The sequence below is a fragment of the Serinus canaria genome, chromosome 3 (assembly GCF_022539315.1).
Source record: "Serinus canaria isolate serCan28SL12 chromosome 3, serCan2020, whole genome shotgun sequence".
NCBI classification, from domain to species: Eukaryota; Metazoa; Chordata; class Aves; order Passeriformes; family Fringillidae; genus Serinus; species Serinus canaria.
In genome coordinates, this window is record NC_066316.1 from 6,549,942 (window position 1) to 6,577,759 (window position 27,818).

Sequence of the window (27,818 nt, forward strand, 5' to 3'; positions counted from 1 at the left end):
AAGCTGTGGTTAACAAAACCTTAGTGCCTCATGTAGCACAGCAGCTCCTCCAGCCATACACAATCTCTTTCAAGACATTCCACCATGAAGGATTTTGTTGTTGTTTTTATTTCTGCATTTTTTAGTCCCCTCTTTGTTCCACAAATGTGAAGTGTGGTATGTTTCAATTCCTTTGCTCCCTGGAAATGTTAAAGCCATTTGCTGTTCTAACTGATCCCTGCTTGGAGTGTTTCATTACTGATGCAATCTCGAGGTGAGCATTATAAAGTGAAGTATTATTCTTGATCTCACTGAGAAGCTGTAGGGAGTCAAGCTGCAGGCAGCCAATGTCAAAATCGCCTTTTCTAAAGGATTTTTTTCTTTCTTTTTTTTTTTTTTTTCTTTTCCCTTAGAGTGAGGGTGAAGTGCATTTAAGGCTGTGTTTGCTGATCTTGAAGCTTGGGATGTAACAAGTAAAATGACAGAGAAAAATATGACCTTGCAAAGAATGAGATGAATAAAATCTACATGAGCTTTGGGAATAATGGAAATGAGGCACAGCCCAAATGAATGAGACCTTTAAAGGTTGCCATTCCCTTCAAAAAGGTTTTTGATACAATATGAAGCTTCTAACAAATGGTTAAGAAAAGGCAATTATAGTACTATCCATAGGGTTCAGAATTCAAGGTGCTCAGACTTGCTGCAGTTTGACAGCCACAGAAACCATTTCCATTTAATCTATTTAAAAAGAATGAAAGAGTGTTTTCGTGCTCTAAGTATGTAGAATATTTAGTCCTTAATTTAGTTTTATACTGTTTTCACTGCTGAGATTTGAGCATATTGTGGAAAATTAATTATCTTAACGCATACCGTACTTATGAAGTATTGATTTGCCTTTTCCAGTTAGAGAAAATTGTACCTTTCTTCCCTCTTGAATTGAATTTATTTCTTCTGAGGAGTTAGGCTGTAAAATGCTTCATGAAAAGGCAGGATTTTGAAAAGCAGGGTGTACTGAGTGGATCTTTTGAAACAAATTTGAAATATTTTGGGCAGCTTTCTTTCACTGCTCCTCTTGTAATGTATCAATCCCCAAAGAAATTTTGTAGTGAGTTAAGGAATGGGATGATGATGGTGAGGGTGGTTGTTATTATTGTTGTTTAATTATGTCCAAAGATTCTTCCTTTGTCCATGTCTTGATGTAACTGAACTGATGGGTTGTTTCCATTCACTCTAGAGTGGCTGGTTTTGGAAAAGGGAAAGAGAGATGGGAGTGGGAAGCAAGTTGGTTGGTTTGGTACAGGGGGTTTGTTCTAGTTGGGTTTGTTTGGTTTTTTTTCTTCCTTGGAGCAAAATCTGTAGCTTTAGAAAGAGTGGAAAAAGAAAAATGTTCACTTTAATTTTCCTGTTGATTTTTACTTTGTATGCCAAATGCACCTCAGCACCTCTTGTGAGTGGCACCAGTTACACATTGGTGCTCTTCTTGCAAATCCTCTTGTTTTTACACTGTGTGTAATGAACCCTCCCTCTCCCTCTGTTGCCCTGCCGTGCTTTTCCTTTCTCCTGTTCTGCCAGATTTCACTTGTGATTTCTGTAGCTGACAGATGAATGCTCAGAATTTCAAAACAGCCCACGGCTGCAATTAGCCATTTGTCAAGGTGTGCATAAACCAAGGGGCCTGCTCGCTGCAGTTCCGTCCTTCACTCCATCTGCTGACACATGGCAAAATGATCCTCTTAGCTCAGTGAATGACAAAAGTCCCACAGCAGCAGAAGCCTGTCTGGATAATATATAAAACCCCCATTGTGTGCATTCACCCTTCCCCCCTCACTGTAGAGTTGTTTTCCCCTTTCATCTCGGGGTTTCTAAAGGCAATAAAAGCTTTGTCCACCAGCAGTTATAAATATCTGCTGTGCCACACCCCCAAGTCAGTGCTATTATGCTTTGGCTTCTATGGCTGGAGCCCCACGAGGCATTTTCAAGTATCTTCTCCATCCAGCTCAAGCAGTTCTCATCACTCCAGAAATGTCTTTCTTTAGCCTATAGGACAGAAGAATTCAGAGCCTAATAGACCTCTGCTTCACACAGCAGCTGAAGGGGTCCTGAGGTAGTGTAATGAGAGCAGAAGCAATCCAAGCTGGAAGTAAAATACATTTTCTCTGTGATGTGCTCAACCTTTTCTGCCCTGGGGCTTAAAAACTGAAATCGACTCTTTAATTTAGCATTCTCCTCCGTACACTGAAATGCTGCTAATGTTTTGAAGAGTTAACAAGAGGGTAGCAAAAATGATGTGTCAGATATGTGTGAAACCATAAAAATTCCAGAGGCAAAACAATTTGAGTCATGTCAGTGGGATTTGAAAATATCATTTTCTGTCTGCACAAGGCCAAGGAAGGGAGCACATTGAGTATATTTGTGTCGCAGTATTTTTACAAACTCCTCATTAAATCAAACTTGAATTAAAGATTGGTTTAACCACAGTTAGAGTGTTGTTACCCTTATTTCTTTAGAATACCGAAATAGATGAATTTTGAAGTTTAAAAAGAATCTAGAAAAATCTAAAGCAGTTAAAAACAGAGATATTTTTTGGGTTTTTTTTATCAGTTTTGTTTGTTTGTTTTTCTGTGGAAGCAGTGCTCTTGGGACAAAGGCTGGGATTTGTGATTCACCAGTTCAGTTGTTCTTACAAATGTGACATGTCTGTCAGTTTTTCTGATTTTCTTTTTCTTTTCCATTAGTTTTTATTGGGCAAGCTTGCTGTGTATCATGAGCACAAGGTTTCAAGGAGATTAATACCCATTTCCAGAAACATGGCAATTTGTTATGATTTGTGATTCATAAAGGTGGCTATTTACACCATCTAAAAATGTTGAATAGGGCATCTATTATTTAACCTGTCTAATTTTTTTAAAGTGCTATAAAGAAGTTCATTTATTCAGTGAGAGAGTTGCTTTTCATGACACTTTAACATCTGCTTCCAAATGATATCTTCAGCAGCAACACTTAAATCTACTTTGGAGTTGGAAGCTATTACATGTTAGCAATGGCATATGATGAAATTTTAAGCTGTTCATGTGTATTTAAAATAAGATTGATTTACTTTTCTAGGGAACTACAACTTAAACTAATTCTTAATGATCCAAACACATTTAAAAATGGTTCATAAAATCCTCACTCAAAACTACAAAACTCAGAAATCTTTCAAAGCCACTTTAGTCCAGCATTACTGTCATGGCTGAGGACACCCAGCTTTCAGACAACTGTTGGTTGGCTTGGGTTTTTTTCTTTGCCTGTTCTTACCTCACAAAATGCAATGTAAAACAAATTCTTGCAATATATCCTTTGGTGCAAATCAGCTGGAGATATGAGTGGGAAGGTAAAAGGTGTGGGTTTTTTGTAGAAAGCTCGCAACTATGAGCAAATACCCAAACTTACCTATATGCACCTAGGTGTTCCATACACCTATTTCAGGTGGGCAATAATGCTTGATCCCAAATTGGTCTCTGGCTGGCTTGGGCCCAGCTGAGGGAACAGCCCTGAACTTGTCAGGAGAGTAATTTTTTTTTTTTTAAGGAATGTACTTTTGGCAGCTTCTCCCATCTTGTCATGGAGCTTATATTTGGCTTGGACATCATATCTGTTATCTGGCTTCTTCCAGTTAGGAAGAGAGCTGTTTCAGCTGCAGCAAAGTCTCTCTTTCTTTTGGAGTGGGAATGAGAAAGGAAGACAATGAAAAGTCAGTTAATCAGGCAAAAGATGATATAAGCTTTTCTTCTGCACGGGCTGGTGGACAATCACTATTTCAGGTTCTGGAGTTGAAGAGGGTATTTCAAAGGTATGAGCACAGGAGTGGTGGTGTTCACAAGGGTCACAGGATGAGAGAAGACATGAGAATCTTAACTCCACGTTTAAGAAGGCTGATTTATTATTTTATGATATAGATTATATTAAAAAAGAATGATATATTAAAACTATACTAAAAGAATAGAAGAAAGGATTTCATCAGAAGGCTAGCAAGGAATAGAAAGGGATGGAATGATAATAAAATCTTGTGACTGGCCAGAGAGTCCAAGACAGCTGGATTGGTATTGGCCATTAATTAAAAACAACCCCATGAGACCAATCAAAGATGCACCTGTTGCATTCCACAGCAGCAGATAATCATTGTTTACATTTTGTTCCTGAGGTCTCTCAGCTTCTCAGGAGAAAAAAATCCTGGCGGAAGGATTTTTCATAAAATATGTCTGTGACCCAGGAGGGATGCTCAGCACAATGGATAATACTTTGGGAATACCTCTTGCCTGGGAACTGCACTGGTCCTTTGTGTGACCTACAGGCAGGGCTGATCTGTGCTGTGACCAGGGTTTTACAGCCCCGAGGTGTGATGGAAAAGCAGCCACGTGTCCTATCAGATCCCGTTGCCAAGGCAAAGGAGGATGTCAGTTGTTGCTGTCTGATTAACATCGCAGTAAATGGGATCTGTTAAGTCTAAACAAATTTTGCTTTGGTCCCCACTTTTGAGCATACCTTTATTATTTTTAATGGATTGAAGCTGACAGGAGATTTGTGTAAGAAGATTTTGCGGAATTCTAATGGGAATGAGTTCTTTGTCAGCGTGCGACAAAATCCCGAATCATTCACAGAATGTAAGATGGTGTTAGTGTTATCCAAGATTATTTACAGAACATTTATAAATGGCTGAATGGTTGTCTGTTGTGTATTGGAGACATTTGTGGGCTCTGGAAGCCCTGAGGCAGCAAACACCCATTTATCTACAAAGGGAGTGGGTGATTACTGTCGGTAATCCAGCAGGAGCCGGGGAGGGCTGTGTGAGCATGGAGGCTGTACACTGTGCTGGGAAGGGCAGTGAAGGAACCAGAGAATCACAGAACATTCTGAGTTGGAAGGGACCCAGAGGGATCACTGAGTCCAACTCTCAGCCCTACATAGGACAACCCCAAGAATCAATGTGCCCGAGAGCATTGTCCAAGCATTTCTTGAATTCTCTCAGGCTTGGTGCTGACAACATCAAGCCATTCCTTGGGGTCCTGTCACTGGTCACCAGAGAGGAGATCATTTTCTGACTCTCCTCTTCCCCTCATAGGAGGAAGTGGTAGACTGTATAAAGTCTGTCTCCTCCAGCGGTACAGACCAAGTGCTCTTGGCTGCTCCTCCATACAACTTCCCTTCAAGGCCTTTCACCATCCTTGTGGCCTTCCTTGGGATGCTTTCTAATAGCTTAATGTCTTTTCTGTACTGCAGTGCTTAAAACTGCACACACACAGCACTCAAGGTGAGGCAGCCCCAGTGCAGAACAGAGAGGGACAGTCACTTTGCTTGAGCAGCTGGTGATGCTGTGCCTGGAACGTGGTTGGCACAGGGCACGCTGCTGATTGATAAACTTGCTGTCAGCCAGGACTCCCAGGTCCCTTTCCATGGCCAGGTGAGAGCTGTACAAACCCAAAGGGAGAAAGCAGAAATCCTCAAGGTCCTCTGTTGCTGCGTCTTACCAGGCCCCACACACCTGCTGCAGTGGTTTCGTGGCTGTCAGGAAGCCAGCAGTGGATCAGCAACTCAGCCAACCCTGCCTTGGGTGCTGGAAACTGAGCAGCCCACCAGCATTTCCCAAGGGGAAGGCAGCAGTGGCACCAGCAGGGTGTTGTGCAGGTCCAGTGTAGCTGAGATATTTGGTGGCCATTCTTGAGCACACTTGCTTCTCTCCCAGCAATTGCAGGTTGGCTCTTTCTGAGGGGGTAATTGCAATATTTTGTGTGTAGCCATGAGCAAATGTAAAGGCACTTCTGCAAAGGCAAGGAATACTGCATGAGGTATTTAATCCTTATCACACACGTAGCCTGTTTTCAATACCTTTCTCAAGTCCTTTTCTGCTCTCTGGGAACATATGGGCACTGCTAAAATAATGTATTAAGGAGAAAGCAGAATTTTCCAGCTGCCTCAGTAGTAGGCTTCAATTTCTGGGGTTCATAGATTTGTGTAAAATTTATCTTCTCAGTGTCTCGTGTTTTGATGACTATTTAGCAATACCGGTCACCCACACGGTGTGCTGGGACACCATGCTGTGTGGTAATGAGCACTCCCAGAGTTCTGCAGAGGCCTCAATTAATCATCATAGTGCCAATTAAAAAGGCCATTAGAAATACTGTCCGTAGCCATCAATCCTGCATAGCTGCTCCTTCTCCAAGAGGTGCATGTGTAATGCATTCAGATATGCACACATATGCAGACTCCTGTATCTAGGTCGATATGACCTGGCAGAGCGATTGGGCAAAATATATTGGCAGTGGCAAGGAATTTATATTCTGTCTTACATTGTAACTGTAGTTAGAGCCCAAATTTATTCTGATCTGCTAAATATTAAATCAGGTTTTGTTTCTCCCAAGTATGACCTGGGTCATCGTGTGGTACAGTTACATTTCAAGCTTTCTTTGGAGTTGCATTGCAGTATTATCAAGGTATGATTTTTAAGGCCTCCATTCATTAAATCCTTTAAGGACAGTGCTATGTTATCCCACAGTTCCTGGGGGCTTCTTGTTGTTGCTGTTTTTATTAGGAAGTAGATCTCATGCTTTGAGCAAGGGCCTAAAAATTCTTAAGGGGCTGTTGTTCTGGTTTTTTTTCTTATAAAACATTTCCCTAAGTTATTCAAAGTTACAGTGAGGCTCTGGAAACCCCTGTTTTCTCATGCTCAGAAGAGGTGAGCTGTGCTCTGCAGGAACAATAGAACTGGAGGGGACAGATTTGTAATAAGTGCACCTTTATCAAGAGACTGGAACTTAACACAGGAATTTTCTCTGCTGTTAGGAAATACTTGATCAAATGAGTAGCAGATATGTATGCTATCACCCTGTTATCACAGAAGATAATCTGCTAGCTCAGTCTTTGACTTCAACTGTTTAGGTACCACATTATTGATAAGTGGATCTTGTTATGGATGAAATGGATTTTGGCATCAATGTGCTGCTTCATAGTGGGATATCAATTTGGCTTTTTAGTTGACAGAAACAGAGCAAGAATCCAAACAACCAGTTTAAATCAAAAAATAATAATCCAAACAAACCAATTCCAAATTTTTGCAGTTTCCAAATCCCAGAAGTTACATACAGAGGCTAAGCATTGAAAGAAGCTCAGAGAGTTACAAGTACTCACAGTTTTGCCTGGTTTTGCCTTTGTATATGATTGCCATCATTTAGTTTTTGATAATGTGATCACAGAGCTCAAAAGATTTTTTGATTGCAGAAGAGGATATGGCTCTAAGAATCAGGCTTGTGTCTTCACAAATCAGGATTGTGTGGTGAAGGAGCTCAGTGTCTGGTTTATTTGCTGAAACGAAGAGGTGGGAGTTGTGTGAAGATAAGAGAGAGAACTGCTACACTTGCATTGCATGGCCACCGTCCTCTCCTTGATGGAGGACCTTGGTGGCATCATCACCTGGGCAGACAGCACCAGCTGACATTCACATTCCCAGAGTGAAGAGCTGGAGGCTGGGGCAACCACAGTTCCTACAGCTGGGAGATGCTCTGAACCCCATAAAATGCTAACAAGTGCTGAATTCCCTTAGTGGGTGGACCTGCTGGCTTTTCACACGGGCGTGCCGGAATTCTTGGAGTCAATTGACCTTCGTCTTCTGTGCCCCCATATCCCAGCTTTTATCCAGGAAATGATAAAATGCTTCTGTCAGAAGGGAGTGGGAGAGTTTGCAAACAGTAAATAGCTTTGTTGTAAGTAGTCACATGTCAGCATGCTGATCACCAGGAAAACTTGATGATATGAAGCATTTTGCATTCAGAGCAAAATCCAGAAGGGTGTTACAAGGCAGCCAGAAATCACAATAAGGGCAACCATTAACTGGTTTCTTTTCATTCAGTGAGACTCTGTTTCATGTGTAGTGGGGCAGAGGAAAGATGCAGCTTGTTAACAAATGTTCAGAGCTTAAAAGGGTGACATTTTAAATTTGCGTTTTTGTAATAATAAGGGAACATAAAGCTTGTATCTGTTAAAAGGAAATTTAAAAATGAAGCCTCTTCCATGCCCTTTAACTGAGAATCTTATGATTATGTTAAGTCCCAAAATGTGGCTTCATTATTCATTTCCTTTTTACCAGAATGTAAAATAACTGGAGCTTGAGGGTTTAGTGTATTAAAAAAGAAGTAATGCTTTTTCATTATAACTTCTGGTAGTGTTTTAATTAAAGGTATTAGGAGAACTGTCATGGGTAACACATTTTTAAATTCTTGTACATTGTGCTGAAGAATATCTAGGAGGTGGATTATGTGCACAACTTGTTCACTCACAGTGAAGCAGACCAGATTTTGTTATTCTTTACTGCTTATCACCTGCAACTTGATCATGTATATTTACATGGCAGAGAGGAAGAATAGGAATATCTTTGTCTGTGTGCTTGTTTCAGTTTATAACAAATCAAGACTGTTTTTGGCAAAGTTCAGTGTTGTTCATTCATGCTAAAAGAATCTGAAACTACCAAAAAATTTGACAAACATTTAAAGTTAAGACCAAGAAAACGATTTACCTGTCCTTGTGTCTTTCTTAATGTGCTGGCTTTGCCATGTCTGACAAAAAAACCAATTTGTAATTAGCTTTGAGAATTGACAATCTGTTAAACTGCTGAGAAAGCTAGACACACTTCTGTGAATATCTAGGAGGGCAAAAACAGTCCTGGGAAGCCCTCTTTTCCTTCTGGCCTGAGCAGGTGACAAGGCCAGCCTGGCCCCATCCTAGCTGGGACCCCTCTGCCTAAGTGAGCTGAAAAAAGACTATTCCAGAAGTGATGTACTGACTGAATTTCTTCTGCTCATTGCTAGTAGGAAAGAAAAGGTTTTTGTGGGGAGGAGAAGTGTTCTAAAGGTTTTATTCTGATTCTTATTATTCTCTCTTTTAGTTACTGTTTATAAACTTTTCTTTGTAGCCTTTTAAAGCTTTGAGCCTGCTTTACCTTCCTCCTAATCCTATCTCACAGCAAGAAATGTGTAAATACATCCTAGTGGGTGCACTGACATTTAGCCAGCACTGCACCCACCACATCAATGAGTGTATTAGCTGGAAAATCTCAAATTGGGGAACCAAAACCACTCCACAAAATTAGTGTTTCTGCCCAATTCAAGCTGAAACCACCACACTTTTCTTTCTCATTTCAGCCCACCACTTTTCCCCATGTGCCTCCCAGGTATGCTCTCACAGCTTGTTTCAGCCTGTGTTTGCTGGCACCACCTTCAGCAGAGGGTTTTGGTGATTCATTCCAATGGCCCTTGCTGTTCTGTTGGATTCATATGGGGTTACCTGCCTGGCATCCTCAGTGATGAGGTGCTACCTTTCTGCAAATTCCAACTTTAAAGAGTGATCCAACAGAATTCTTTGCAAGCTTCCCCTGATCTGGTGATCAGCATTTTAAGCCAGTGTTTTCTCTTTTTTCTTGGAGAGTTTCCATTATGTCACTACCTGTAAAACTGTCTGAAGTACTTTACAGGAATGAGGATGAGAAGTACAGGGGAATGTGTGAAAATTTCACTTTTTGCTGTTTGGAGTGAAAAGTTTGGGGTTTTAACCTCCAATATTCTGAATGAGAAGAGGATGGGGGAAACAATTGGGGTTGTCCCCAGAAACTTTCCCATAGTATTTTTTGATACAGATTTTGAAAAGCTTAAACTGTAAGCTTCTAGGAGGATATTTCCAAAGTAGAATGGCATTACCACTGACTCCCAGGCATCTGTGTAAGCAAGGAATGTCACCACTTTAACAGCTGCCAGTGCAGCTGACCTGGGTTTGAATGGAAAGGTCTTGTTGATTGACGTTTAAACAAAATGTTAATTTGTTTACAGGCCATGTGGTCCCAGTGGGACTTGCTCAGATGACCACTTACCTTGAAAAGCCAAAGTTTTGGACTGTTACAAGGAATTTGTGCAGTTTTTCTGCTTGTACTATTGTGTTTCTCCAGCAGATCTGATTCACTTAGAAGGTAGCTTTATGTAGGTCTTTTTACTTTCAGATTTAGCTGAGAAAAGTTAAACTTGTGCCTGAATTCAGCTGCAGTTACTGTCTATAAACACATAAACCAAATTATTATGTAAGTTAGGGTTATTTCTCAGGGAGAAAAGTATACCCCTGAAATAATACCATGTGCTGGCTTCTCTCCTTGGATGAGAAGAAGAGCTGTGTGGTTTCACTACTGTTGTGCTCTTTTTCAACACTTAGTAAAGGAGTTATCTTTTCCCTTCTTATTTTTTGAGTTATTTAGCTGACTGCTAAATAACTGACCAGCCATGCTGAAAGCAGATGGGAAAATCTGTTCAAGTGGCCCTATTTTTTCTTTTACTGTTTCTTTTTTCCTCCCTGTTTCTTCTTAGGATCTCACCTCATTATAAGGTAGATAGGGTGGCTGTGGCCTAATTGTTTTTACCCAGATAATTAACATCCATTCAGAAATGGGTCTTCCATTCAGAAGTGGGTCTTCCTTAAATTTTTTCCCCCAGATGAATGCTTCTCAAATTTAGTTACAATAATAAAATGAATGCAAAGGGAGCATAAAATAAATTCTTGCTTATTCTTGTCTGTGCTTGGTAGGAGTGCTGATATACTCTTAAAATTAGGTCTAAGTGTTTCATCAAACAAAAAATTTTGTCTTTTCTTAATACACAAACGCTAACTATCTATCTTGCAAGTATTTGAAGATTTATGAGTCTATGGGAAGAAATTTTTGCCCATTAATGCACATTATTAATGAATGCCTCTGGTTCATATGGGAGTTTTGTGTGTAGGAAACAACATTAATAGAGTGGTGTGTGAAAATTTGTCTAAAGTGCCTGCAATAGTATTTACTTAAGTGCAGATGTCCCATAGAGATTTGGCAATGCCAGCACTTCAGCAGAGTGCCCAAGGTGAAATTTTATAAATTATACGTTGGGTGTTTCAGCTGGTTGTAACATAAACTAACTTCATCAGACATAATATTTAGTATTGTAAAAAGTAAATAATAGCATTGCTTGAAAAATTACTTATGTTATAATTAGTATTAGTTGAGTTGATATGAGATGCTAAATCTGAAATGGTACAGAATTGTGTAGCGTGTCAGCTGATGTCACTGGTTGAATTCTGACATTCTGCTGCCCCATCTAATCAGTGCAAGAACAGAATCAGTTTTGAAGAGCAGACTCTATTCTTTTCAAAGTAGCCTCCGTTAAATGGAGGCTCTCTTAATTCAGGCACAAGTTTAACTTTCTGTCTTTCCACTTGAGAATGTGTATACTCAGATAGAGGCCCACTGTTTCTCAGACATCTCAGAAGACAAAACCAGAGTCTCTGCAATTTTTGATTTAATGGCTGTTTGGTATCTCTCACTTATTAACAGTTTGACACTCATCAAGACCAGCTTTAGCAGTACTTTGAGTGAATTGAAACTCTTGGCTTGGCAGCAGATTTCAGAGAAGTGCAGTGAACTGGTTTAAAATCTCAGATAAGATGGAAAAACAACCCCCAAGGTGATAAGTGTCTGTACAGTGAATTTGAGGGCAATTTTCATTTCCTTGTCAATGAGATGAAAATGGAGCTCTTTCCCTGAGAGGCTGGGAGAAAGCAGCCATGCCATGTAATAGCATTTTGCAGGAGAGGTAATGTCCTCTCCCACAGGAAGCAGGAGAGCAAGCTGGTGTCTGTCACATTCCTCCCCTCCACAGCTGCACATTAAGCTTAGGCTGCTGTGGGTAGAGGGCCAGGCATTGGGTAAATGGGGAGAATAAATGGCTCTTATGGAGTTTATTCCCATTATCCCTTCTGCAAAACCAAGGGAAGCCTCTGATAATTCGCTGCTGGTGAAAATGATGCATCCAGTTTTTACCACCTCATGCATTTTCTTTTGATATGTTGGGCAAAGAGAAGAAGTGTTAAACTGAAGCAGAGGCAGAAGAGGGGAGGAAAAAAGGAAGGACAAGTCCCAAAGAGCGAGTCGTACAATGCCAGCCCTTAAAGCTAAAAAAACACTATTCAAAATTGCTGAGCATGAAGCAAACGCTACCTGGATCAGCTTTCCAGCATGACAGTGTGACCAATAATTCAACCTGACAGAGAAGACTTTCAGGGATACAAATCTGCTCTGTTCTGCTTATGCACCAGTATCGCCGGCCGGGGGCTGTGTACCAGTCAGAAATGGGACGGGACTGCTAGGAACGTGCCTTGAGCTGTTTCATTTTCCAGCATCACTCTCATTCCATGGCTATGACAATGGGAAGATGCCATCAGCTCACATTGCAGGCAGCAGACCAAGAACTTAATGTTACAACTTAATTTAAAAGAGTTTTGACCAATCACACAAACCAAAAGCACGTTGACAGGGGTTCTATCCAACCACTATAAGGTTGGATAGAACGTGCCTTCGGCTAAAACAATGCTTATTTCAAATGCAATACCTGCTTGTAAGCCTTAAAACACAATGCACAGAGCTCCATTATTAAGCTTTAAACTTCCTAATATCTCACTAGATAAACTTTCTGCAGCTTAGGGAATTATTCTAGACAAGTATTAATGCACAACCATTGTTCTATTTGTCCTTACTTTCCTACTTTTTCCATAATTTTTCTGCTGCCCCTATCTCATGGCTACTGCTTAGCTCTAATCACAGTTCTGCTGTCTCTGAGGCCTGCCTGCTGCAGCTTTCCCAAAAACCCTCTGATTTTATAGATTCCCACACACCAGAAATGCAATATGTGAGCTGGGACTTCCCTGACAGCTCGCTGTCCCTCCCGGCCTCGCCTTTGATGAGCGTCTTCCATGGGCAAGCGCCGCCTTTCTGATCCCATTAGAGGAGAGAGGCTCTGTCTCTGTGGTCCTTTCTGCAACCTGTGCACTTTGTGAACACGGGGGATTTGTTGAGAGATGTCTTGGGACCTAGCATGTCACAGGCAGGCTTGTTACAGATGAAACCCTGTTGACAGGAAGGATTAGCTGCAACCAAGAGAGAGAAACAAGAAGTCGTATATTTTAAGGACAGTCGTGGTAGAAAATTTTGATTATTTATTGGGCAAGTAGATAGTCAGGGCTTTGTGTCATTAGAGATTCTGTACCCTAGGAAACTGGCAGTGATTTCAGCCTGGTGCTGCCAAACTGTACTCCAAAATCTGAGGTTTCATATGAAAGAGGAGGGGAAAAAAGCAAAACAAACAGAAAACCCTCTATACCCTGCAGCTGCAGAGAAAATACTTAGAAACTCACTGTGACCAGGGTTGTGCTCTTGTCTTGAGTCAGCAATCAGCTTGAAGCAATACCTTTGAGAAGGGTGAACTGTGCTGGTCATTTCAATGCATGTGAGGTATGAAGCCTGACATGTTTACACAGCAGCTAGCTCATTTCAGTGCTTTTTTTGGTGAAAATCTCAGTGTCATGCATGCTCTTTGAGAATATATTTTCTTTGGAGACAAGAAACAAACCAGAAGGATGGTCTATTATTTGTCATATAAATAAGAATTATTGTTAAACATAACTTCTGCCCTTCTTCTCTCCCCATCCAACAACCCCCAAAGAAAAAGGCAGGGGGAAGGCAAGAAACTTTTCAAATTGTGGAGAAATGGATAAATATGGGATGTTTTCTTTGCCTACCGGAAAATTCTTTAGTCATATCCAGACTCTTGAAAAAAATCAAAACAAAACCCCCTTCTTCCTACTAACCTCTAAATTCTCTGTAGTACCATATGCCCCAACTTACAATTATCCAGCTTTCCATACATTCCACTTATGCTCTGACAGATATACAATGTACAGCAATTGCACAGAGTCAGAAGGCCAATCTGGGATGCACCAAGAATAAAGAATTTGGTGCCAGTTTAAAACAAATGTAGTGAATATGGAAGTAAATAACATAAGTAAAACTGGATACTGAGGGTGTTTTTTAATTTCTGCGTGTCTGTCTAAACGTCCAGTCTCCACTTCATGTAAACAGTGCTGTGAATTTACCTTTTTCTTCAGCTTTGCTGAATTTACATTTAGAGGCTGCAAAATGCAGGGGATCTTGAACTTCATTCACATGATCACCCTGAGGAACCTGTTCATCAGTGGGACTATTGTATGGTTATATGGCTCACATCATGTTTGAGCATTGGAGCTCAACATGAGAAAATTGCTCACAATTAGTACTGGGTAAGCCTCAGAAGGTTTACTTAAGAGTCCCCTCATGCCAGATTCATATCCAAAATGTATCTGAAGTATCTGAACCCTTAAGAGTCTGGGAGGTAATACTTTGTCATTGTATGAGGCAGAAGACTTGTGTGTGAAAGGGCAAGGGGATTGTGAAATAATTACTGTCTCTGCATTTAATTTGAGTCAATGAAAATGCCAGAATGATTGAAGTGTTTATGCTGAAGATCAAGGAGTTATATTGGAATAGGGTAATCAAAACCAGGAACATCTCCTTTAAAATTTTTTAATATTTCTCAGGGAGGAGATAATGGGGGACTATCAGAGTCTAGTGAGGGGAGTGTTGGAAGGAAAGTCAGGATCAGAGGTCACACCTGTGTGAAGTGATGGTTTGAAAATGACAAGTAAAAATGGAAATATGCTTCACTTGACAGTGATGAATGGGATCCTTGACCTGAGGAGGAAGACTAGAGGTGGCTTTGCACTGTGGAGATGGTAATTTGATAGTGGCAATTATAGGTGAAAAAGTTAGCCAGTAAAAATGCCGTGGGGAAAATGCCTGCTCTCAATTAGGCATGGTACTCATGCCCCTGGGCCTTGACTGCCAGGGGAGCTGTGCTTTTCTCCAGCCTGGGATACTCTGAGTTTGCCTTTTTTATGCTTTCAGTGTGATTCTCTCATCCCAATATTCATTCCACCTGTTCCCAGTATTCCTGTTACTTTGTGTTTGTCTATGCTTTGCTTACCTTGAGCACAGGAATATTCTGCATCACTCCCCTGTATTCTCCTTCTTACAACATCAAACCTCCTGAAATTGGTGAACTGCTGGGCCTGGCTCAGAGTCAATATTGCTGAACCTGGGGCTGTACATAGACTTTCCACGATGTGGGAAGTGAGATCAGGCATATCTTGCTCACACATCTCTCATATCTAAAGGGCAGGAAAACATTTGCCAGTGGCCTGTAACTGTGCCTCTCTGCAAGAAATAAATGCCAAGAGTCTCATCAGCTTTTACATACTGAGGCAAAAGGTATGTTATAGGCTCTGGGTGGCCTCAGTTAGAATATGTAGTGTGGATTTTGAGGTTAGGAGAGGTTTGCTTGCTTAAAAGAAGTTCTGATCAAGATGAATTATGAAAATGGCAATAAATCCTGTGTTTTAAAAGGTAATAAACTGACTATTAATGTTTAAGGCAGAGCTCCAGGCAAACATGAGTGGCAGATGGAACCACCTACCTTTATGTACCTTCCTCCTCCATAGCACTCAGCAGGAGAAGCTGAAGCATTTTGAACCCTACAGGGTCTTTCTTGAGGCCCAATGAGTGAAAAGTGCTTCAGACACCACATGCATGGGTTTTGTTCCTTTTTTTGTGTAGGTTTTTGTCTGTTTGACCACATAAGTCCTTTATGTACAGGTGACATTGAGCCATTTCTCAGCTAAAAGTACTGAGTAGGTTGCAGTTTAGTATGGTGCAATTAATCATGTGTTTGGCACCACAAGTTTTATTTTGTTGTGAAATAAGGTGGCTGGAAAATTGGAAATAATAAATAGTGAAGGGCCGTGTTAGGCACAGTTCTTTTCTTCTGCAAATCTTTGTAAAAATGCACCAAAGGTTTCTTCTAAAGAGTTGAGCTACTTGCCAAGTTCCAATCTGTATGCTATCATAAAACCAGACTCTCAGCTCCAGTGACCCATTTGGGGAGCACTCATATCCATAGTTTTCCCTCTTGCTCCTGCCCTGGACGTGAAGTCTGATCAGTGTTTAGACTCTGCTTTGAGATAATGATAATATGCCTTTTAATTATCATCAATATTTCTAGTCTTTTGGGAAATAATAATGTGCTTCCTTTTTACTCCTTGACTGTTGACAGATGGCCACTTATTAAACATCATTAAATTCTGATATCAATCATTTTTGTGCTTTACAAAATATGCTCATCGTTTAAAAGAAATGATAAATATAGGAGGAAGATTTTCCACATGGATTGTGTAGACTTTGATGCAGTGCTGCAGCAGAAAACTGATGGAGGGAGGCCTTGTTTTTTAAGACATTCTAAGTATAATCTCTGAGTATAACTCCCTTTCAGTATATATGTGTATGTTATAAGCAGCTCCTGTATGGAAGTAGTCCCAGTGCTTCTGAGACAAAGCTGCTATTTAAACATTTAAAAACATGAACTTTTGAGAAGCCTGTCCTTATATGCAGAAAGCATTTTGTGCATTTACACAGGAATCCATATTGTATGTGGCTTTGTGAACGCCATGAAAAAGCGAAGATGGATTCCTGCGCGTCTGTTATTTGCAGCAAGGCTTTATTTGACTTGATGCATTCTTGGCAAGAGCCTCCAATTCATTACTTGTGAAACTTTGTTTAATGGGTACAATTACGATCTGCATTGTGCCCTTGCTCATCTTAATAGCAGTATTAATTTGCAGGAAGGGACAAAAATCATCTTGCAGAGTTATCAAGCCGTGTTTAGACTTTCTGAATGCTAATTAATTCAGAGCTCAAATGCTGTACCTGCTGTTTAAAAGGCTGGCAGCTTGTATTCATCACCTGAGTGACAGCTGTTCCTTGCCTTTTTTACTCTTAAAAAAGGAGTGGGGAAGATTAACTCCTTCCCATGCTGATGGCTGCCATTTTGAAGCAACATTTATGTTCAACTTTTAAATGTTAAATTTTTTTTTCTTGAACAGATTTGCTGGTGTTGACAGCACATTAGAGAAAGGATTGGTGACTGTATGTTGTTAAGAGAAATTGCTAAATATTTCTCCAAATCACTGTTATTGGGCAAAAAAACCCCAAACAGTCTCAGTGACATTTGATGCCAAAACCAGATCCTCCATGTAAGCTAAAAGAGAAAGAATTAATATATGGAAAAGTCAGATTTGAACATTTATAATAAGTATGGAATCTGAAGAATTTTTCTCCTGAAATCAAACCCCTTTTTTAATATTTACTGTCAAGAGAATATTTATTAATTGCAATCAAATTAAATGTTCTCTTAGGCCATTTAAATGTCACAGAAAACAGCAAAGTACAGTTTTATATTTTGTGTGCTGCATTCAAAGCTCACTGAGTTGCTATTTGTTAAACTGAACTTGCCTTCTCTAGGAAGAAGTGGTAGTCTTTGGTAGTAAAGAAGGGGGCTAAAAGGCATGCTGGTGATTTAATTTAATTCAGTCTGAGAAAAAGTATCAGCTGGTACAATGCAGATGTTCATATGCAGGTGTGGGAGGATTACACAGTTTGCCTGAGTGACTGAGGAAGTGGGATAGTAATATTGGATTAGGTTCCTTCTTTTTCACAGAGGAACAGATAACTACAATATAATTGTTAACTCCATTCCTCCATTCCCTCCTGCCCCAAATCAAAACACCTAAATTATACTGCATTTTCTTTTTGGAGGAAACATGAGACAAATCAGTAGTTGTTTCACGTCAAAAAGTATTGTGGAGCTACTGACACAAAAAAGAATTCCACAAAATTTTCCAGTTAGTATTTTGGGGTAAATCCAAAGTTTTTCTTTTGCTACTTTAAAGACCTAAAAAGTCTGCTATGTGTTTTGCTACATAAATATTTCAGACATTCGGGAGTGCAGTAGACATGTCATAGCAAAATAAAATTTTCATTCACCTTTTGGAGGCCCTGTATCTTTAGGGAAACTTGGCTAATACCTCGGGGCTTTGATTGTGCTCACATTGGGTTTTACGCATTCTGACTCAGTAAATCTCATTAGGCACAGGCTGAACTTCACCATTCACTGTTCCTTCTGTTGACTTCAATAGCAAATTAAGCACATGCTTAAATGTTGTTCAGAGCCTTAGGGAAAGGTGATTAAACAAAGTAACAAAGCTATGCTATTAAAATATTTTAACTCGTTTAAATCCAGTGCATTTGCTGATACCAATTCACTGAACACTCTGTATTGAAAATTAAACAATTACTTTATAACTGGTTGATTGTCTTGTGTAGCCTAGAGCACCAAGATCAGGGTATTAGATTCATATTGCTGTGACAATACCTTTCCTTTCACCTTGTGACCTGCTGTTGTATTCATTCAAACAATTAGTGATTATGGTCAGTGATTTGATTACCAATCATATTCTCAAAGGTTTCCCAGTTTTTTTACTAAGTGTTCTTCAAAATAATTTTAAAGAAATAGTTGTTTTTTTCCAAGTTACTAAAATATCTTTTGTTATTAGTCATTAACTTCAAAAGATGTTTTCTGTTTCCATGCACAGGAATGATTTTTTGATGCTTTAGCAGTATTGACTTAGTGTTCTTCATGTGTGGACAGTTTCTCTGCTAATTTATGGTGGAGTTTGATACCAAGTAATTGTGCTTTAGCAGGGCTGGTATTTAGTCTTTGAATTAGTGTGCAAGATGCTCTAATGAGTCCAGCAAGGATTAAGAAAATGCACTGCAGTAATTCTGTTTTTAATAAGTTATCTATTAAAAATTCCCTCAACTTTTTAGAATTTTGTGAAATAGTTTCTGTAGGGGAGATGTATTTCTAAAAAAAAAAACCTTTATGAATCAGAAAACAAAAGATTCCTTAAATATTTGGAGCTGGGGACATCAAAGCTGCAGGAGCTTGGTGGCCAGAGGGAAGGGCTAGGTGTTTTCTCTTTTTATTTAGTTTACCATAGAAGAAATAACCAGATCAAGACTGAAATATTTTGGGAGGCTAGACGTGGCATCATAAACTTCCCCGAGTTCCTGTCCTGAAACAGTTGCTGTGTATGTAAAATCATGAGCTCACTGAGATCCTGGAGTGAGTTATTTGGGGTCTGTAGTCTGTCTGCAGCTTTTTGAAATAAATCTGAGTGATAAAGCTGCATAATTGTTGTTACTGTGGTGTTAAAATCTTGGGATGATTCAGTCTCAGCGTGCGCACTGAGTCAGACCAAGAAACCATCGAGTCTGCTGATTCGTGTTTGCCTCTTGACCTTTTGGCAAAGATCAAGTGCAGCATATGTTTTTATCAGTTTAATATCTGTTATGTCCTCAGCTGGAGGATTTTATATTAAATGAGTTTGGGGACTGGGAAATGTACGAGGAGCTTACGCCATCCTCTCCATGCGTGAAGCCTGCTATTGCTGTGTTTCTAGAATGGTGTGAAAAGGAAAAAGAAAAAAAATGCAACAAGTCCCTTAATGACCATAAAAGAGTGCAAAGGGAAGAGCAGGAACAGAGCAAACATAGATTATGCCTCTCCACAGTGTTCTCTTAATTCCCACCAATTTTCAGCTCAGCGAGTTCCCAAGCCTCCGTAAAACCCCATATAAAATAAAATTAAAAAAAAATAAAATAGCACTTCTGATTCTATTTTAATCTTGTTTTCACTGCCTTCACAGTCTGTATTAATAGCTATTTTGTGATGTTCAGTCTGTAAAATCAGATTATCATCCTCAGGGCTGGGTGGTACCTTGTACCTGTTCGGTACAGTGAGCCTACACTTGGTCTTGTCCTCGCTGAACAGTCAGTTCTTGCATCACTGGTGCTGTTTATTTTCACTGACCACTCTTACAGGTAGGGTTTTTCTGAAAAATGAGATAAATAGCAATCAGAAGTAACTGCAGAATCCAGCAGATAGAAACACTCTGTGTGGTAGTGAAATGCAGCATTCAGGATTTGCTTTGGTTTGATTAAAGAGCATTTGAAAGAAATAGATGTGATGAATATCTTTGAGGAAACACTATTTTTTAAAAGCAGGTGTTTAAAATATATAAAAAAGCCAGGAACTGTGGAGAGCTGGTGTTCACTTGAATGTTTTTGACTGATTAAATGCCAACAAAATTCCATTTGGTAAACTGGAGGTCCAGAACTGTTGATACATGCTGCAGTCAGTGGTGGCTAACAGGGGCTGTTTTTATTAGGCCTGTGACAGAGTCACTGCTGAGGTCCATGCAATGCAGCAGGTGATCACAAGCATGGCTCATGACATCTTTTGAAACACAACCAGGCCACTAAAAGCCATGTTGATATGACAGGGTGAAAACTGGGTCTTCTACTAGAAATCAAATTCCTACAGTTGAGATAGAGAGTGATCAAAATAATTTTTAGATGACATAAGAATTTGACCCTTCGAGCGTGTTTTATTAAGTACATGAGGTAATACAGAATGGAGGAACCCATGTCATTGTAAATTAGTTTCCTTGAGTTAAGTCTCATTACCAAGACACCTTCACTTTTTAAAATCTTTTTGCCTGCCATGGTTAATAAAAAGGAAGTTAATTTGCTGTGACATTTTTGGTGGTAACTTGGTGCACTACCAACTTAATTGCAGTAAAATAATAGTTTCAAAAAACCCCCTAAACTCCATGTTCCTTGCATTTTGAATCACTGGGTAATTTACTAGTCATTATTTATAGCCCCAGTATTTCAATTAGGATACGTTAAATAAAGCTAATAAGGGGGATGTGGAAGTGTTTGTTGATTGTAATTATTTTTGTGTTACTCTTTAATGGAAAATCCTATATTTTGATTCTTTAATATTTCTGCTTAGATCCAAACCCAGAAGTCTACAAGAAACCCACTGCAGCAAAATGCCATCTTATTGCTATGCAAGCTATGATGCTCACAGGTTATTGTCAATATCCAGTGTCTATTGGCAAGGAAGCTTTTGTTTGTCATGGGAAAAAAAATGATTGCTCCTCCTTTTTCTAGACAGCTGAGTTCTTGAAACGAAAAGCATTTTGATCCTGGGGTAGATATTGATTCTCTCTCCTCTCTCTCGGAGAAAATTAATTTAGTGTGTATTATATGCACCCAGGTGAGCTAAGGCCAGCTCAGGACCTCACAGGCTACTTAAACCTGTGACACAGGCCAGCATTCAAGTGGTTTCATTACCCTAGGTCAGCCCATACATGCTGGGTCTTTTGGAGAGCATCTCCTACAACAGAGCAGAGAAGGATTCATGTGACACTTGCCTATTGCAGTAGGATCCTAGATTTCTCATTTTCTGCCAAAAAGTAGTGGCCTCAATTTGCCTTTTTTCCCACCCCCTTCTGAGGGGTTCTGTGCCTTCAATCCAGGTGGTCTGGGTGAGGTCAGAGGTACCAATGCACTGTGCCTTCCAGAGACAGCCTTTGGAGAAACACAGAGATCTGCATTTTGCTGTGCAGAATTTTAGCATGCAGAAATCCTTTCCATAGTGCACTGGGGCAAAAATAGAGTGGTTGGCAGTAGCCAAGTCTTCCCTTTATCAATAGACAAGGAAAAAGGAGTGCAGAGTGTTCATTCATTTACAAATCTGAGCATCCACTGCTGTTGCCTGACTCCTCAGCTGACCTGGGGCACCCTGGGAAAGGAGCTCGTTGGCACATCCTTAATGCACAAACTGAAAGAATTGGCAGGAACAACAGAAAGAGCTGGACAGATTTCCTTAAAGAATGGTGCACTGCCACCTCTTCCTTTTAAAGAAAGGCACTTCCACCATCTCATTTTTGCAGCTCTCTTCAGAAGAAACAGAAGTACCTGAGCCTTTGCAAGTGACCACGGTGTGTCTGTTGCTATCACAGTGATATCAGTCCCTGTCTGAGAGCATCCCTATGGGATTCAGAGCATAATTCCTGTGGAAGCTGTGCCATGCAAGTGCAAAATTTCTGCTGCCCCAACTTAAAACTTAGCTTTCATTAGTAAATAAACAGACCAGTTTGATTAAAGTGATACTCTGGGATCATGATTTCACCTGTACAAAAGCAACAATTAGTATTCTAAGAAAATAGTCCTGGTGGAATGTATTGCAACATGATTGGCTTTGTTATTTGTAAAGCCTGGGTAAGCTTCTGCCATCTTGAATCACTGAGTACCACTGTTTTTTCATGTTTATGTGGGGCACACTGTTTTTTGTTTTATATCATCAGCCATCTCCTTAGCAAAGTGTTTTGAAAGGATGGGGAAAAATGAAAAAGGAGAAGGAAATGTTAGGGACTCTGTAACTCTAGCACTATGTTGACTGTTTGTCTGAGACACTGTGTGATTATACCTTTATTTCAGCGCTATCCCTGTTGAATTAGTATTGAATTCACTTTTAATTTCATTTTTTATTTTTGATTCCTAGTAATAATTTTTAAAAACTTCTACCACAAATAGAAAATAAATTACAGAAAGGGCTAACATATAACTTGCTTCTTATGTGCCTCAGAAGGCACAATCCTAGCACTGCCTTTCTGAAAACAGTTAAGGTTCTTTAACAAGGTTTGAAGCTAAAACAGGGACTCCCATATGACCTGTATTACCTCTCCTCAAGGGAATGCATTTTCTTAAAGTGATGATTTATGAGATTCAATACTAATGTCAAACTTCATTCTGCCATGTGAAGTAACATAATTAAAACACCAGAATAGCAGAACACAAGCAGCAGAACATTGTTGAACTTGTAGATATTTCCACATAGGTGATGTAAAGTTTGATGGAAAAGTGATATGAGTGCTTTAGGCATGTCCACATGAGATGTAAGAAAAACAAGCCTTAAGCAAGTCTGCTATTTCCCTCAGAAAGATTTTATCCAGAGAAGAAGATGGAATCTTTATGTGCAATAGCAGCTGCATATTTTTAGAATAATTTTGAATTCTTTTATATTAAGTCTCTGTGTGATTAGAAAATAGATACTAATCAGATGAGGTAACAGTTTGTCCTGTTTGTGTGAAGTGGTTTTCCAGGATAAAATTACATTTCCTTCTAAATGCAGTATTCATTTGGGAGTGAATTAATTAAGGCTGAGTGGATAAGTATCTGCTGTCGTTCTGCAGTCATGACATGGCAAGACATGGGCTATCTACATGCAAAACTCATCTGTACATGAAAAAAGGAAAGTGCCTGTGCCTGTTGCTTATATTGCTGTTATGGGATACTTTGAATAACTTAATTCCATGTTCAAAATACTCAAAGGCATAGTATTTTATTATTGGTATTCTTAACTTAGACTGCAACAGTGTAACAGCTCTTTTTTCATTTGAGAGCATCATTCATGGGAGAGGAATGTGGTCTCTGCACTATGCCCTAACAGGTTGCTTATTTTATCTGTGCTATGCTTGAATAATTGAATGTGAATATGATGTAGGTCAGGCATCCCACAATGACTCTCAGGTTGGGCTTCCCTCAGTGATCTTCATAGATGGGTAGGACTGATTGGGGGGATGGTGTTTGTTGGGGGGGCGGGTCATGATTTGAGTTCCTTAATTACTCAGTACATGCTGGAAAACTGGGTGGTTTCTTTGTTCCTCTTTGAGGGGAGATTTCATGCTGAAGAAATGCATAATTTTCTTTCATTTTTAAAGCAATCCATTAGGACAACAGCTAAGTGCACTTTGGCTTTCCACTGGGCTGTTGCAGATCATTGGCTTGATGTCTACCTGTGTTTAAACAAAATTGATTTCTGGGCTTAGTCCCCTCATCCTGTGTGATATTTTGTTGAATTACTTTTCTACCCTAAAACTCTACTAATTGCAAAATGGTTTTTACATAACAACATTGACTGTAAAGCTGTGTGTTTCTGTGTGTCTTTTTGTATTGCTTCTCTGCATTTCAGACTGGTTGATGAAAAATCAAGGGCTGAATCTTTGCTGTCTTCAAGCAAATATTATGAGAAATGATATAGCTGGAGTTTAATCACAAACTTTTCCCTTTCCTGACAGTACTGACATTTATTTTCTAGACAAACAGATGAATGTTAGATAACAAGTTGTTTTGAGCATGTATGGTGCTGATGTAAAACTATGCCCATATATTTTTACTCCAAACTTCTGAATTGTCTTTAAAAGACTGAAAGCCTAAAAAAGGTGATGTGCAAAGGTTTATGAACTACTCTGAAAGTTACTCCATTTAGCTGCCTTAAGCCTGTGGTAACAAGCCCCTGCTGATCCACATGTAGGGCAATCCATCATCCAGTGGACATGTCCTGGTACATAGCACTGGAGCCTGAATATTTAGTAATATTCCTTTTCTTTTTCCATGGGAAACTTGACCTATGGCTCTTGCTGTGAGAGAAGTTGAGTGGTAGCCTCTGACCCAAGCTTTTTAGAGGGTTTCACAGCACTGTCTGCACTTCTTGCTGTGTGATTGTCCAAATAGCCTCCACCAGAACAAGGGAAGGAAATGTGGGTATGTGAAAGAGGGAAAGACAATTGAACAGGGTGATGCTAAATACAGAAACTGCAAGGGAAAGCCCTGACCAGATTGAAGCTGAGAACTTACATCTTCCATTTTTGGCATCACTTTTTGTATGAAGAGCAACATAAAGGAGCATGGTGCTCCAAAGTGTGGGGATTTGCATCTGCAATACATTGTTGGATACTGGAGCAAAATTTTGGTCCTGTGGTTGGCTTCCCTAGTCGCTATGGGAAGCATGATACTAAATATTTCCTTGTGGAGGAGTATTAAAGCATGTGTAATTCAGCTGAGTCCTTGAACCTTCGTGTTTCTGTGATTTTAAAAATATTTTTCTGTGTATAGGTTTTTTGTTGATGGTGGGGGTTTTTTGGGGTTTGTTTTGTTGTTGTTGGTTTTTTTTTGTTTGTTTTTTTAATGGGTTGTCTAATCTAAAGGCCACATCCAAGCCTTCAAGTCTAACCTTTTCATTTTGCTTGACACTGTTGAAGAAGATAAGAGGGGAATGCTGTCAGAGAGTTTACACAGAGGATGGAGAGGGGTGGTGGTGAAGGGGATAATGACTTCAGCTCTGATTTTCTCCCTCCTGCTGCAACAAGGCATCTGTGTTCTCTGCTGGGTGCAGCCAGCCTGCAGGAGGCTTTCCTTCCTTCAAGCAACAAGTTAGGAAATCATCTGGGAAATTAAAGAGACATCAGAGCTGGACATGTGGTGACTTGTTAAAAAAAAAAAAAAGTAAAAAATTATGGATGGATGTTGAAGAGTAAAGATGGGAAGAACATGAGGAAGGACTTGGGTGTATTTCCATGTGCAGTATTGTAGGATGATACTGTTTTGGCATCAGGTGCCATGAGCTTCCAGCTATCCACAGAGACAGAGCTTCCATTTCACATAAAAAGGTGAGAGCTCAATCAAAACTCAACTTGCAGCTGCCTGACACTTGCAGTGGTGAAGGAAGAAGATGGAAAGTTCCTGGGCTGAGATTAGCTGAAGCCTTCTCTTGCTATATAATAGCTTGTTCTGCCATCACATTCAGGCAAATATATACAGTGTAACAGCATGGCAGTTCTTTTGCCTAGCAGTCAGACTCTTCTTTTTGTGCTGCAGAAACAAACTACTTTTTTTTCCAATTGCTTTGGTGTTCTCTGCTCTTTAATTAGATGGTCTATAGGCAGCACATAAACAGCACTCTCCAGTATTGTTTCAGAAAATAAATAGCATGTGTGATGCCTACTCTGAGCTACAAGAGAAGTGCAGACTGACATAAGTTCTTGTTATTTGCTTCCAAATGAACAGCTCTAAATGTCCCTTTCTGAGAAATGCACATTTGCTGCGTTCTGGCTCAGGGGAGGCTGCATGTCTATTTGACATGCTCTCAGTGGAGAATTGCTTATCCATGCCTGATCCTGATGGGTTTCACCTTCCAAAAGTAACTAGCATAGGTCAAAAGTTGGCAAGATGGATTGAAAAGTGTTTCCAGCTGATGGAAAGGCCTCTGGTAACTAAGTGGGGGAATTTGAAATCCAATCTGTTCTCAATGGAAAACCCACAAATAGTCCATGTTTCAACACAGACAAGCTATTCCAGTATCCAGGTGCTGACATACAGGAGTTTTTCAATAACACAGACTTGAATCAACTAGTTTTGCATCAAAGGCACAAATTCAAATTATCTTCTTTAATGGTCTGCTATATGCCTAAAGAACTTCTTTGTTTACTAGTTCAGTGCAGTGTTAATGGTCACACCTGCATGTGAATGTCTCCAGACTCCCCTTCCTCCTCCAGGTCTTACATTCATTGATTCTGGCATGCCAGATTTCTTGTTTCTTTCCCTATTTAATTTCATAATATTTCCCCTTCTGTAGCTGAATCCTTCCTTCCTTTATCTGAATAGACAACATTTTCATCTTTCCTATTTTCTCATCCAAATTTCTTTTTCCTGTTTACTTTTTTCACTCTTGCCTGTTTGCCATGTTTAGGTTCTTCCATATGCCATTTCTTCACAAGTTGTTCCCATATTGTCCAATACTTTGAGGAAAACACAAATTCTCAGTTGTTACCTATTCCTCTACATGAAGGAGAGCATGCTGTGAGCGTGGGATGAAAGAGTGGGTCTGGTTGGGCAAAGATGATTTTAATTCCTCCGTGATTTTCTTAGCTGCTTTTCTTTGCCTTCCATTCCTTCCATCTGTCTCTGACTGTAAGCAGAACGTAAAGCAAAGGAAGGGCCAAGTGTCTGTTAGGTTTCCTGCTAAAATACAGAATATTGATGGTGATGTGAGTCAGAGACTGGGCATAACAGCATAGAAGTGCTTTGCAGATATTTCTTTCATATAATTTTCTTTAATTTTATTCCATTGTTTTTCCTTTTTTCTTTCTGTTTGTACCTCTCCTAGCTCATGTACACAGCGAATTGAGCTATTACAGGAGATCTTTAATCAAAGATGGTTACTTTCTCATTTCCCTGGAACAGGGGACTACTTTGGTATAGGAATTGTTCCAGGAGTGCTAAGCTGCCCTTCCTGGCTTTGTGCAGGGCTGATGAAACCCCTTGTTACACCTGTACTCATACATCCTCAACCTGCCCTTTTCAGATCACAGATTTCTTACTCAAACTGGGGTATGCAAATTTCTAATTGAAATTCAGAACTAAACAAGGCAAGGAGCTTTTAGAGTTGTTTTGGTATAATCTTTAAAAACACTTTCACAACCTAAATTCTCCCAACAAGGACAATCAGCAAGGGCAGATTTCCATAGTACAGGAGCAGTCTTGTTTGACTGTCTTGAGCAAATTCTCCTACTACCAGCTGACTACTGAGATTAAGTGGAATTTCTAGCAAGTCTGGGTACCATGGGTCAAGCACCAAATCTCTAGTCACACTCATGTGTTGCAAGCCTTATGTGTTGCAGTAGAGATTTACCTTAGCACAGTCATTTTATGGTGCTTAGAATATTTTCCTACTCTGCATTGCTGCTACTGTAGATAATGGATGGCCACTTGGTTAATGTCTGATGGCAGTTACAATGCACCTCTCCCAACGTTAAGTGTCCTTATGCCTTTATACTAGAACTGACCTTCAGGGACAGTAAACATATTGTTTGGCAACAAGTTAATTACAGACTTTATCTTCCAAAAACATTCATGTCATGGGTGGGATAATTAAGATGTCCTTGCAAGTGAAAAAACTTTGTGACTTATAGTAATGCTCCTGCGTAGGTGTTAGAAACCGAGGTCACAACAGTATTACAAGAGCTGTGTACTCTTGTTATTTTGACTAAATAATTCTCCTCTTCAGGCTGTGAAAGTGAAAGATGGACTTACAGAATTTATTGCCATACATATCATTTAAGTCTGCAAAGAAAAACAAAGGAATTGGGTTGTCCATGGGTATGACAGGCAAGCAGAACTGATTGTATTTGATTTACTGTGGGATTTGTCACTAGGGTTTATTTTGTTTTTCTCTCCTTTCCTCCTTCTAATGCCTTGGTCTTTTGTTAAATGGTTAGAACCATACTGACCCTTTCTGACTTTGTAACTTCATGGTGATAAATAGCTAATTATTTGCAATTGA

The 27,818-nt window shown here is 39.7% G+C and overlaps 1 protein-coding gene and 1 non-coding gene across 6 annotated transcripts in view; both read left to right on the plus strand.

Moving 5' to 3' along the window:
• The window catches only part of MACROD2 (mono-ADP ribosylhydrolase 2), an 847,517-nt gene that overhangs the window by 369,194 nt on the left and 450,505 nt on the right, over positions 1 to 27,818 (plus strand). The window lies entirely within an intron of this gene.
• LOC115485020 (U2 spliceosomal RNA) lies at positions 19,071 to 19,260 on the plus strand. The gene has a single exon (XR_003945765.1). It is a non-coding gene; the product is annotated as a U2 spliceosomal RNA (small nuclear RNA).